Source organism: Choloepus didactylus, chromosome 19 (genome assembly GCF_015220235.1).
Source record: "Choloepus didactylus isolate mChoDid1 chromosome 19, mChoDid1.pri, whole genome shotgun sequence".
In the NCBI taxonomy this organism is placed as follows: Eukaryota; Metazoa; Chordata; class Mammalia; order Pilosa; family Megalonychidae; genus Choloepus; species Choloepus didactylus.
Window position 1 is genome coordinate 25,357,239 of NC_051325.1, and position 13,105 is coordinate 25,370,343.

The 13,105-nt window shown below is 39.7% G+C and overlaps 1 protein-coding gene across 8 annotated transcripts in view; it reads right to left on the minus strand.

Annotated features, from left to right (window-relative positions):
- Positions 1-13,105, minus strand: part of PLCB4 (phospholipase C beta 4) — a 488,707-nt gene that overhangs the window by 162,608 nt on the left and 312,994 nt on the right. Inside the window, exon 1 of one of the 8 annotated variants that reach the window (XM_037811324.1) lies at positions 11,951-12,151. The exons of 6 other annotated variants lie outside the window; for them this stretch is intronic. The gene's annotated coding sequence lies outside the window, so the exon portion shown is untranslated. Of the gene's footprint in view, positions 1-6,179; positions 6,198-11,950; positions 12,152-13,105 lie in introns of those variants that run through there. One more of the 8 variants, XM_037811325.1, reaches the window with a different exon arrangement.

Genomic DNA, 13,105 nt, shown 5'->3' on the forward strand with positions numbered 1-13,105 from the left:
GGAGCATGGGCCTGTCGACACCTTCTTCATTTCTGGCCTACAGACTGCAAGAAAATAAGTTTGTTGTTTTCAGCCACTGGTTTATGGTAATTCGTTACAGCAGCCACAGGAAGCTAATACAATGGGTCCTGAAAAAGATGCCATACTGAAGCTGGGCATCTTTCATAAAAGGTCTAGCAAGAAGTCAAAACAATCTGGAATGCAGTAGAGACTGCTCTGCCTCGAAGTGAGCAGGCATTCAATATGTATTTGTTCAACTGAATCAAAGACAGAGAAGTACAGAATAAAATGTCATCTAGAACTGATTTCAGATAACTGTCCTTTTATTCCAAAACCTCTTTGAGGAATAAAGATATAATTTCTGCTGTGTATCTTTTCCAGGATCCAAATGTCCTTTAACAATTTTATACATCAGCAATAAAAACAGGACTAAAAAAATAAAAAACAAAACAAAACAAAACAAAAAACCCACAGCTTCCCTCAAGCCAACCAAGACAGTCTTCATTTATTTCTATTTGTGCACAAATTAGGAGGAAAAGGCACTTGCCTCCACTTGGTTATATCCAAACTATATAGCTTTCACGTGAACAAAAATGCAGTATGACTCACTTATGAGTTTAACTTTTTTTTTTTTTACTTTCAACCTTATGACAAAGAAGTTCCATAAAAAGTTAATCCCTTTCCCACCCAACCATACAAATCCCATTAACCAAGTAAATCATGACCTTATATGACCCATGATCAGAACCAACACTGTTTTCCAAGAGAGAGTTGGGATAAAATTTCCACTGACCAAAAGAAAATTAGTTGAATCTATCAAGCTCTTTTCAGCATCTTGCTTTTCAGTCTTTAGTAAGATATCCTTGTATTTCTAAAAACAGATCAGCCATCATCAGATTATCCGGAGCTTTTAAATAAACCACTTCAAGTGAGAATCTAAGCCGACACCGACATACAGCATCATTACTGATAATTTTCCCCATCTGCTAAAAATACTTCATTTTCATCAAGCCATTAAAAAAATCTTTTCAAAAGTCACAAAGAGTGGAAGATTAAGAAAATGTTGTTGAGAGCTGGGGGTCAGGGCATTCTGGTATACTGCAGTCAAAATGAATTTGTCAAGATGTTTCTATAACCTTAAAACGTCCAGGTTCTGTGATCCAGTAATTCTTTCAGTGGAATTAGCCCTAAGTAAATGCATCTTATTGTGTTTATAATAGAAAAATACTGGCCTTATATGAGCATCACTAAGCAAATGATTAGATACACTGTAGTATTTAAATATTCTGTGCCCATTAAAAATAGTGCTTTAAAGGAAGAGCTATTTGCCTAACGACAGCACATTAGGAAAAATTCCTAAAATGTTCACCTCTCTTTAAGCAAATAAAAATGCTCTCATTGTTAAGCAAATAAAAAGCAGGTTACAAAATCATATTCAAGTATGACCCAAATTTGTGTTATATGTATGTTGCTTATTATGTATGTACAGAGGAAAAAGACTAGCTAGACATATCCCAAAATACAAACAGTTGATACATGTGGATAACAGTTTAGGTGACTCTTAAGTCCTTTAATATTTTCCGGTATTTTAAGATATCCATAGTGACCATATTCTTTATATTCAGGAAAAATGTTCTCAAAAGTAAAGGTAAGATGATGTTTTAAAAGATTATAATTTTTTTCACTAAATCAAATTTTAAATATATCTCCTGGAATTCTTGTCAAGAACAAGATAGCAGGAAGAAGTGTAAAACATTTTCCTTTTCCTTTCAGGATTTAAAACCATGACTGTACTGGAGCCTTCATACACACTCCAGTTGTGACTGATTTCTATTCATGACTTTGGAGAATTACTTAGAAATAGTGACTAAAACTTGGATATTAACTCTTCAACGTCTACTATACTTACATTTGGAAATAAAACTGATCACAGTAGTGCTCCATTTAGCCTTTAATAGATCCTGAACTCCAGGAAACCTATGGTCTTTGCCATGAAAAATCTGTTATAAAGTACCATCCGATTCAAAGAAATTTCCTGGAGTTTATAAAAACACAAATCCAACAGGAATAAAATGAGAACAGAAAGCAAACATCAGCTATTTGTCTCTACCCCTCACCTGAATATTCACTATAATTAAGAGGCAAGAGTAGCTTTCTTAAACTTATTAAAAATAGTGGAAAAAAATTAAGAATTGCCTTTTTAAGTTTGTTAGATGATACCTGTGATCATATACTACAGCTCATTATATAAGGATTCTACAAAATATGTCTGTAAGATGCTTAGTTATCTGGAGCATTTAGGGAATCAGCTTAACTTGAATATAATAAGTAACTGTTAACATAAAATTCAGTATGCGATCATCAGTTTTCAAAGAAATTAGAATACGGTAAATTAGTTCTTATCTTAGGAAGATACTGTACTTTATTTCAAAAGATTATTTAGTAAACTTTGGATCTTTGGATAATTGCATGGTATGTGAACAATCTTAATTTAAAAAAAAAAAAAAAAAAAGATTTAGATGTCGGTTGATTTGCCCATAGCAGTTCCCTTGGAAATGACATCCAGGTTCATGTGCCAGATCTTGGAGATCCTCTTGAACATGTCCGGCAGATGAAAATGTATTGAAAGTGGTAGTCTATGACTGGAGTTATCTGACCCTGATAATCCCTTGCTACTTACCCCTTCCCTAGTGGGTAAGTCCCTCAAAAGGGTTCAGGCAAAGACTCAGGTTTAAGAAGATGTTGCTGAAGGAGGGCAAAGGCTGAGAACAGCAGTGGCCCATATATAATATCCCTTAATGCTTAGCCAGGGCCTGGCTCACCGGTATTTTGATCTTTCAGAAATACAAGGTATCACTTGCATAATACTCATTTTTATTGTATGAATTACAGAATTGACTGTGAAAAAGAAAACTGCTTGAAAGGATGCAAAGTAAAGTCAACCTTTACTACCTACTGTGTTTATGTGCAGTAGGAGCCTGGGGATTTTATCCTACAATTTAATTGGGTTTTTCCTCTGACTCCATGTAATAAACCTGTTTCAGAATTTTGTGTCTTACAAAAATTCTGCAGAGTAAAGATATCTTCTTTTTTATCTCTTATGCCTCTGAAATAAAGCAACTCTGTTCCTACCAAGGAGTTATAGCAAACAGCAGAAAGTATTTTATTACTACTGAGTATGTAAGACAGGCAGGGTTACCTCAGCAGCCCTGAGAAATCAGACCATTAGATGATCCTGGGATACTTGTAAATGAAGGACCAGAGTGGCAGGCCTCACCTCCCCAACCTAAAAGTGAAAGAACTTGTCACCACTTTCAAGGACAGAACCAACAGAATATCTGGTGGATGTGTAAACTTAACCATGCACAAAAATGACAACTTCTCCCTCAGGAATTGTTAGCCAGACGCAATAACCTCTGGGCATGGCGTGGACCTTCTCATTCCCACAACAGGAGTCCTGATCAGATCTGGGAACAAAGAAATCAAAATAGCACCATGGACAGATTGTAGGTGGAAACTGTAAATAGATTATAGAAAGAACTGGTCTCCTTGGATTTTGTTTCATGGTGTTCTTAACTGTGCAGCTGGGTAGAAGCCCTGGGTTTCCTGGACAGGAAGGAATCTTTGTCCTTGAAAGGTACAGGGACTTCAGGGTGGGGAACCATGAGACTGGGGGACTGGATTGACCCTCCGTCGACTTTGGCTTCTTAATTGGAACACCCATCAAACTACTGGTGGTTAGATGTGGATAGCCAAGGTAAGGCCAGGAGCAAAGGGGAAAGACAGGAGAAGGTCTAGGTTCTATGGGCTTGCCTTAGATCAATGGTTTTCAAAGCGTAATACCCAGACACCAAGCATCACCTGTGAACTCGTTAGAAAATGCGGGACACTGATTACGTGCTTCAACTTGGCGGGCCTGGGCTGGGGGACCTGATCAGCCCCTGGGGAGGGTGGTGGGCACGGGCGACAGCGCCCTCCGCAGCCCCCCGGGCCTGGGAAAGTGAGGCCGGAGGCAGGCCCCATTTCCTCACCCAAAATACCACTGTTAGGGGAGGCTTGCCGGAGGGAACCGCCTTTTCCCCACCCCCTTATCTTGCCCGGACACTCCCCGTTGCCAGTGCAACTCCCATTACCACCAGTGCGCATACATTGTTGCCAGACACCGTTACCGGAGCAACTCTCGCCCCTTTTCAATCAACCTCCGCGCCCTCTCAGAACCAATCCTAACCTCCGCGCCCTCTCAGAACCAATCCAAGCCTTTAACCTCTACAGCTACCCCGCCCTCTAAACGCCCGATATAAGCTTGTACTCTCCCCTAATAAACTCTCTTGGCTTCTTCACCCTAAAAGAACCGTGTCCCGCTTGTTCCTTTCTCGCCGCCCTCCATACTTTGCACGCCACTCCGCCGGGGACCTGGCCAAGTCCCCCGCCTCGCCCTCGCCTCCGGGAAAGAGCCCCCGCCGCCGGTACCCTCCAAGCAATCCTGAGAGCCTAGGATTTGGCAACCGGCCGCCACCTCCCCCCCCCCAGACGAGTCAACTGCGACTGCAAGAAAAGCAAATTCTCAGGTCTTACCCCAGACCTGCTGAATCAAAGTTTGGGGATAGGGCTTGGAAATCCCTGTTATATCCAGCCCACTAGGTGATTCTGATGCAAGCTCAAGTTTGAGAACTACTGCTTAGATCAGGTCTTCATCAAAAAGGAAAAAAAGAGTCTTCTGATCTTCATCTGTGGTCCAGGCCAGCTCACCAGCTAAAGAGGACTGCTAGATATTTGGGGCTAAAGCTCAGGTAAGGAACAGAGTCCATTTGTTGAGAATGCACCCTTTTCTCAGCAAGGCCATGAAAAATCAAGGATAACAGAGATTCTGGTCCTGGTAACTTTGCTTCCAACCAAGTCTAAGAGTAAACACTGAGGTGTGAATTAAATGGCTAGTTTCCTCAACCACCTCTTTCAAGTCTCACCCTCAAGGGTTAAGTCAGACGAAACTAGTTAAGGATGACAGGAGATTTGAAGAAAGCAAATAAAGGGTGATTGAGCCATCACCAAACACTGGGCCAAGGAACACTTGTTTAATCTATAATGTAGACACTGAAGTCACTTAACAAGTAACTTCAAGCAGTTCCTTATTGTGGCCCAAACCCTTATGGTCACTGATAACTACAAACTATGAGTGCTAAAATTCCTCCTAAGAACACAGAAAGAAAAATTTGGGCAAATTAAGATTCAACTAGCAAACTCTGTCTCTAAGGAGCTGTGAGAAAACAAACAAGCTGAAGACACATTCTGTTAAAACATGTGAGTTCTAGAAGAAATGTGTCCTTGGATACCTTGAAAAGGAGCTTATTCTCCCTGGCCTTTTTGGACCAGACACCAGGGACCACTGCTGTGTTTTCACTTAAACACCTGCTCTTCCCTCTTTGTTGAACTTGCCACACTAAAATGTAAGTAGTCATTTGTTTACTGTATCTTTGCTATACCAGGAACTCTGAAGGCAGGGACCGTGGTCACTGTTGTAGACATATGTAGTATCCAGCACAGTAGGTACTTAGTACACACTGAATGAAGGCATGAATGGACGTCTTACTCTATGGAGGAGTTCCCAACCAAAGAAAGACAGAAAACAAACTCTTATTCAAATGTCTCTGTCATTTTTATGTGAACCTGATCTCTCCTCCAGGTGTGTTGAAGTGTTGTTCCCAGCGTTTTGTCCCCAACTTATACCCTTCTGCCCTGCAGGAACCCAGCCTGGAGAATGAGCTTCCATTCTTGACATGGCTCTGCAGCCTGACTGGGCCTATGAACAACTTCTAGCCTGTATATCCCAACTGCATCTCTGCCATGCCTCTTACCCCCTGCTCAGACTTCTGACCAGTGATCCCCGTCAAGGACAGCTAAGATTGGCACGTGGGCCCGCTAGGGTATGGCCACACCCTTGCACGTCCTTGTGGGGTTCAGGCTTTTCTTGTCCATAGAAAGACTGCCTTGTCAGAGGTGACCTCCTGGCCTTTCATAAAGATTTCCTATCCCTTATGCCTGGACCTCCAGGCTTTGTCCTTCATTTGCCCTTGACCTGGTCCTGCCACAATTATTGGGCAAAATATCACCAACATGAATCATACTTGGCAAGAGAGGAAGCTCCCTTTAGAGGTCTGATTTTGCCTTCCTTATCTGATTACCTTAGAAGAATTTTCTTCCATCTTTACCTGAATGTTGCCTCAGCCTTGCATGTGGAACACACCTGAGAATTCCAAGGTGATACTTCACAAAAACAGGGAAGCTACTTGGCACTGGAGGCAGGCACAGCTTCAAGGGTTTGAAGGATCCATTATTTTATTAAAAAAAAAAAAAGCTTTGTTTAAATAAAAATACACATAATGGACTCAAATTTAATCACGATTCCTTACATTGAAATAGTCATCTGAGCTATTTTATAAATAGATCTTGGTTATTATTATATAGAGACCATAAGATGGGGATATAGTATACAATTATACATAAGGGAAAAAAAATCTCTCCCCTTAGGTTGAGCTAAAAAGTTCTCCAAAATTAAGTTTGCCTATATACATACATAGACAAGTACCACATGACCTAAAATTCCTAAACCTTTTTTTTTTTTAAATGCACAAAAACAATTAAGTTTGAAGGGGAAAAGAAGCAAAACTTGTAATTTCAGTAAATTTATGAAGTTTATTAATCCTGATATGGCATTAAATAGTCACCTCAAGTTAATCAGGAAACTACCATGTGCATTGGTTTATATAAGTGAGAGTGCACATAAAAACTGGACGCACACATTGGATGCTGTTTTTGGCTTTGCCTGATAGACTGGCTGGGACTCTAAATATTTAGTCTCTTTCACCATCATTAGCCACAGAAATACCAACACCAGGGTTCACACGACTTGAAGAAAGCCTTCTAATGCAACATTAAAAAAGTGAATTAGAAGGATCCAAATGGTATGGTTCTCTAATTTGCCCACACCATGAAAAACTGGGTCTGAATTATATATTGCATTGTTTCCACAATTAAATTAACATGAACTTGTATGGCCTGATGGAATGGAAACAGCATGGCAATTGGAGACAGATGACCTGGATTCCAGTCCCAGTTCTGTCCCAACTAGTGTGACCTTGAGGAAGCCCCTTTACCTCTTTGAGCCTTAGTTTCCTTGTCTGTAAAAAACAGAGGCTGAAACAGGCATTTCTCTGATCCCTTCTAGTGCAGATTAGTTTGATTAAACATTATTTTGTCTTCTAATAAATGCAGATGTTAAGAACCATATATGTCCTTCCTGAGTATGTTATTTCCTAAAATGAAAGCCACATTCAGATGGTCCAAGTAAAATTAAAAACAATACATCACTATTGTGTATTGTAGAGCAATTGACAGGGTAATGACACGGTGACATTTTCTAGAACAACTCTTAAGTATCAAAGCACACTTTCAAGTTGCCAAAAGCCCAATTTTTGGAAGGTCAACAGCCTTTAAATAATTGTCCCTTTCATAAGATGTGTGCTTTTATTGGATTATTTTTAAATGTGTTTTTCTTCCACTGCTTATGTGGAAACTGAAAAACATTCCTTATTTTAGCAAAGCCCAGAGGCAATGGGAAGAATATCAGAGGTCAGAGAGTTGGATATGAAGCGAGTCCCAAGAATTCACATTGTATTTTAGCAAATGTCTCTAACTTCTGATTCAAGCGATACCAGTAGGCTGGGAGGAAAAAAGTAAAAACTTAAGTTTCCTGAAATTCCCTGCCCCTTGTTAGATAAGCCCTTGGTTCCCTCAAGTGTGGGCACTAAGAAGCAGACTTAGTAAAAATTCCCTCATCCTTGTGTCTGCTATCAATTACTTTGTTTCTTAAGGGGTAAAGTTTGACACAGAATATTCTAAAATGCTACAAGACTGCAAGCAAGTTTCAAAGACACACCAAAAAGAAGTCAGCAGTTTGACCGGGAAGTCAAGGAGGTTGGCGTTCTCCTTAGCCGAGGGAAGCTGGACTCCCTGCAGAAATGAAAAACCCAGCTCGGCTCCTGTCACTGCTCAGCAATAGGCACTTTTCTCAGGGTCTACTTACCGTGGACCCACCAAGCTCCCCTAGGCTCTCGCGATAGGTGCACCCAACATCCAGGCAATGCTTTACATCTTACCAAGTGTTTTTACATGACCTCCTCAAGTCAGAAGCCAAACTGGCTGAACAGGGAACGTAAAACTCGGAGAGCATTGATTCCCTCACATTCTGGCACGACTGGAACTTAAACGACCTGGGGCTTAACGCCACACTGCCTGTCCTTAGTTCCCACAAGGAAACTTCCCTAAATTCAGTTAAGCATTTTGAAGATATAGGCTCCGACCCAAAGAGGGAACGTCATCTTTCTGAGGATTGTATTTACGCTGCTTTAATAAGAGGTAGTTGAAACATAAACAAGGAATGCTTCAATAAAGGAGATGCCTACATAAACATCACCATCCAATTTCCTGCTTTGAAATACATGAGGACAGAGATCCTGGTAACTTCAAAAACAGGAAATGCTGTGTTATCCAAAAGAAAAATGAATTCAAGTTTTATTATGTTTATTTTTAAAAATGCCCACATAAGATTATTATTCATTTTTAAAGATCACCAAGTCTTTTTTTTTTTTTTTTTTTTTTTTTTTTTTTTTAAAAGAGTGTTCCAAATGTGATTGAAAAAAATTTAATTTTATCTAAACTTAAGGATCTAGCCACTGGATCCATGACATCAATTGGCCTACAAAGTTATTTTGGTATATTTGCAGTAGGCATCGGATCAAAATTATTGTGGTTGACTATACTTAACTCTGGTTAAACCACAAGTGTGATTAAACCATTACATATTTCTACTTATTTTCTGCCCAATTTAAACTGACCCCCAAGGTAAGGTGGGAACAGAAATGAGATTCAGTTATGACCATCATCTAAATGATAAGCCAAATCAGGTTGTGTGGATCAAGCAGTCACTGTCACTACATTATTATGCCTGAGGTTTTAGAGAAAGGATGGCTTATAATAAAAGTATATTTTGGCCACTTATGTCAGACCCTCCCATGGACAGTTTTCTTTAAAAAAGAAAAAGGCTTTGCTCATATCACCATTTTCTAACTATCTGCTCACTGCTTTGAAATAAGGAATTGACCTCAAATATTTGGTTCTCAATGCCTTTCTGAATGGCTGGACCTTTTAGTCTTCGAACTCAGTGTCCTTATCTAAGGGTCTTCAAACTCAATGCCCTCTTTCCAAATTCCTCAGAATCCTTCTTAACTCTCTAGAATGTAACTCCATCTTCACCCTATACTACTGACCCTTTTTCCACATGTGGTTCTTCCCCACCCTTCCCACCTCCCCAATTCCTTCCATTCCCTCAATCCCACCCTTTCCCTGTGATCTGCTCTCAATTATTTGCCCTCAGCCTCCTCCCTCCTGTGGAAATCTTGTGGCATCACTGTTATTATCTCCTTTACAGAAGGCTACTCCCTCATGTTCAGTTGCCTTCCAAGACTTCTCCACCCACGTTCCCCCCAGAGCTCACTGCTACAAGAAGGACTGCTTGGTAGGACAGGTCAAACTATTAAGATAACACAGTAAAAACAATTAATGCAGAGATCTTCAGGGAAGTTTGTGTGTGGGGGGGGATAAACACACACACACACACACACACACACACTTCATGACAAAGGAAATGGGTTTTTTTTTTTTATGTGAAAATACACCTGAAATTCTGGTAAACCCCAAGCTCAATAAGGTAATGGCAAGAATGTTGTTTAAATCTTAAAGGCAACCTAGGAAGGATATTGATCAAGGACTGTAACAGTCTCCACAAACACTTTCAAATCCCACCATTGTTCAGGGTATTTTGTACATTTATCTTTGTTGCCACAATTTTAAGCAATTTTGTTGATGAAATGGGGAGCCAGTAAGGCTACAGAAGACACACCATTTTAGCAACCATTGATGAAAGATTTGAGGGATTTCAGAGTTAATCTGAGGCCCTCCTATAACAGAGATGGGAAGAGAGGCCAAAAGAAACCCCAGGTGAACTTCGCAGGGTCCCAGCGCTCTCTTGGCAAAGCTGCGATAGAACCACATCCTCGAATGGCCAGCCCCAAACCTGCCGCATCCCTGTTCTGACGGACAGACCAGGGCCTGAGAACTGCTTGCATGTATCTGAAAAGCACTCACATGGCAAAAGGAGTTACAGACAATTCTGTGTTTTTCCCAAGAAAAAGCTACATACAAAATATTAGCAGTTTTTAAATCAACACCGGAAAAATAAGACAGGAATAAGAAGTGAGCAGTTTCACAGAATAGATGGTTCCATCCACTTAAGGAATTTGATGTTTCCCCATTTTGGGAAGCTATACAGGGACTCTTGTGCTGGGTAAGAGAAGGGACTGAGCACCCCTCTAATGTATTTCAGAAAATACAGCTGAGTTAATTCATGTGGATTAGATACCATCAGCCTCTTTCCAAATTCCTCTGAATAAAAGAAGTCTAAACAATTCCTCGCTTCAAGTAGGCTGTGAAATGCTTATTCTATAAAAGAATATTAAGATTCAAGTGTTAGGCAATTAGACACAGAGGAATATCTATCTGGTTTTGCACTTGCAAGTAATCTTGAAACTAATAAAAAGGACAGCTTTCCATTTGTTAAACAGTTATCTCCTCTTTCAATTTGAGACTACCAAAAGAGTCAAGCCATCAAGAAGACCACAAAAGGCAGTTCAGAAAACAATTCACACTGACTGTACTTCCCGAGACATTTTTCCACCTTAAACTAGAACTGACCAAAAAATAAAAAATAAAAAAAAAAAATGAAGTCAAAGCAATGGGCTTCAGGTTTTGGTCATTTTTGGTCATCTGTATGCCAGTCTCCAGGAAACAAAGAATTGCAGTTTCAGGATACCAGCCAACATTTTCATTTGCCCAACAGTCAACATTTTGTTTTATAAAGTGGATAAGGTACCCTTATTCAACACTTGCCTTAAGCTATTGTTCACTGCTCTGTTGCTAAATAGCTGCTACATGACACACGCTACCCTACCACCCCCATATGGTACTTCTTAAGATTAAATTTCTGAAACTTATGGTTGAAGTTTTCTATCTTGTTAACATCTTTTAACAGCATGGAGGCTACAGGAATCATCAACACAACAGGCACCTTAGCAAGATTAAATGACACTAGTACAAAAACATGTTTGAAAATTCTGCATCTGTTCTGCAGCCTAAATTATGGAAATTACTGTTTAGCTTAGAGGAAAGAAAAACACAAGAGCTGAAGAAATGAGATATAAGATAAATTCTGAAATGCAGATAAATCACATATATTCTTGTTCCAGATAGTTCCCATGTCTTCTGTAGTTTATATCATAAACTAATTTTATTAAGCTTTTATGGAAAGGTCACTATTGCATTTCTGTAATATTAAAATCTGAGCATACAGAAATCCCCCATGAGCCTGAAATATTAGCTCAAGACTAAGTTTATTAAGGTTTTGCCATGGCTCAATATTAACTTGCTCCAAATATTACTATCATTTTCAAATCAGATAAGCAGTGGGATACAGAACTGTGGATCACGAAAATAAAATCAGGAAAACGGTATCAATGTATATTAGTTCTTAAGAGATTAACTTTAAAAACATACTCGAAAATTGTGAAGCAGCGTATCAAAAATAGTTCAGTCCGTATTAGCACTTTCATTTTACAAAGGAATCAGATAGAATCACGGATCATGTTGTTGTAGCATGTAAACTGATATTTTTAAGATAAATTCTAATTCAAGTGTCAAGAACTTTCACAGCCTCTCCTGTCTCCCAATGCCTTCATCTACTAGTTGAGAAATGAATACAGAGAAATAACTGGTATGTTTGTATGCGAGTCATTGGTCTTAACTTTTCTAACTCATATTCCAGATTAGGTGTAAACTTTACCTGATATCACACCAGCAGATACCTGTTATTCATCAACACATGACGTTACTGCCATTTTTGTTTGTTTTTTTAAATAAAATCTTCACGGATAAACATGCTGGAAGATTCTGATGCTTCCCAGTGATTGAAAAGCACTGCCTGAAGCTTACAGAGCACTCGAAATTTCATCAGGTCTCTCAAACATAAGGTCACTCACAGTCCAGAGAGCTGGCAAGAGACTGAAGTTGCTTGGCGCTCAGCCCAGTACCCAGGAAGATTCTTGCTGACGTCTTCCCGCTTAGATAACTGTACAGATCCCAGGGCATGCTATAACTCTATGCAGATCTAGTTAGCTCATGAAAATTCCCTTCTCCTGGAACTCAGGCTTCTTTCCCTGATGTAGTTCTCTGCAGGGTTTACCAGCTGATGAGAACACTCTCTCTAGAAGTCCTAACTCACATTCCCCTCCTTGGTGTTGTCTTAAGGGCTGAGATGCCCGGTGCATTTTGTGGCAGTGTTTTAAACTAGATGTAGTACTTCAAGATACAGTCTTAGTTTCCTTCAAAGTACTGTCTCTGGAAACTATCATGTTCCACAGCTTATGTGATTAGCTGCAGAACTGGCATTTCCTCTCTTGGCCTCATGGAATAAAATGCTGGTTCTCAACTATTCTTAAGTGATAGAACATGAAGGCTTTAGAGTCACAGAAATGGATGCCAGGGATATAAAACCACAAGCCAAGAAATGTCCCCCTACTGCTACCTTCCCAACTTAATTCAGTCTCTTCTACCATCCTCATATGATAAGAATTGAAGAAAGTATGAGGGTTTAAGGGTAGAGACATTCCAAATGTGTTTAATTATATTTTCAGCATACATAATTATTGCTAAGCCACCTTACCGTAGGTAGCTACATTCAGGAAAGACAAAGTACATGGAAAAACAAACACAAAGCAAACCAAAAACTCAAGGCTAATTTCAAATACTCAATACACACAAAGTCTACACATGGCACCACACAACCACATAACACACATGCACCTGGCCTAACGGCAAGAGTGTACTCAGAGTGCGACAAGAGATGACTCCTATCCAGGGGAGACAAGAGCAGAAAGGCTTTGTGTCAACAGGGAACTTTGAGTTCGAGTTTGAAGGAAGAGGATTCTTAAGTGAAATG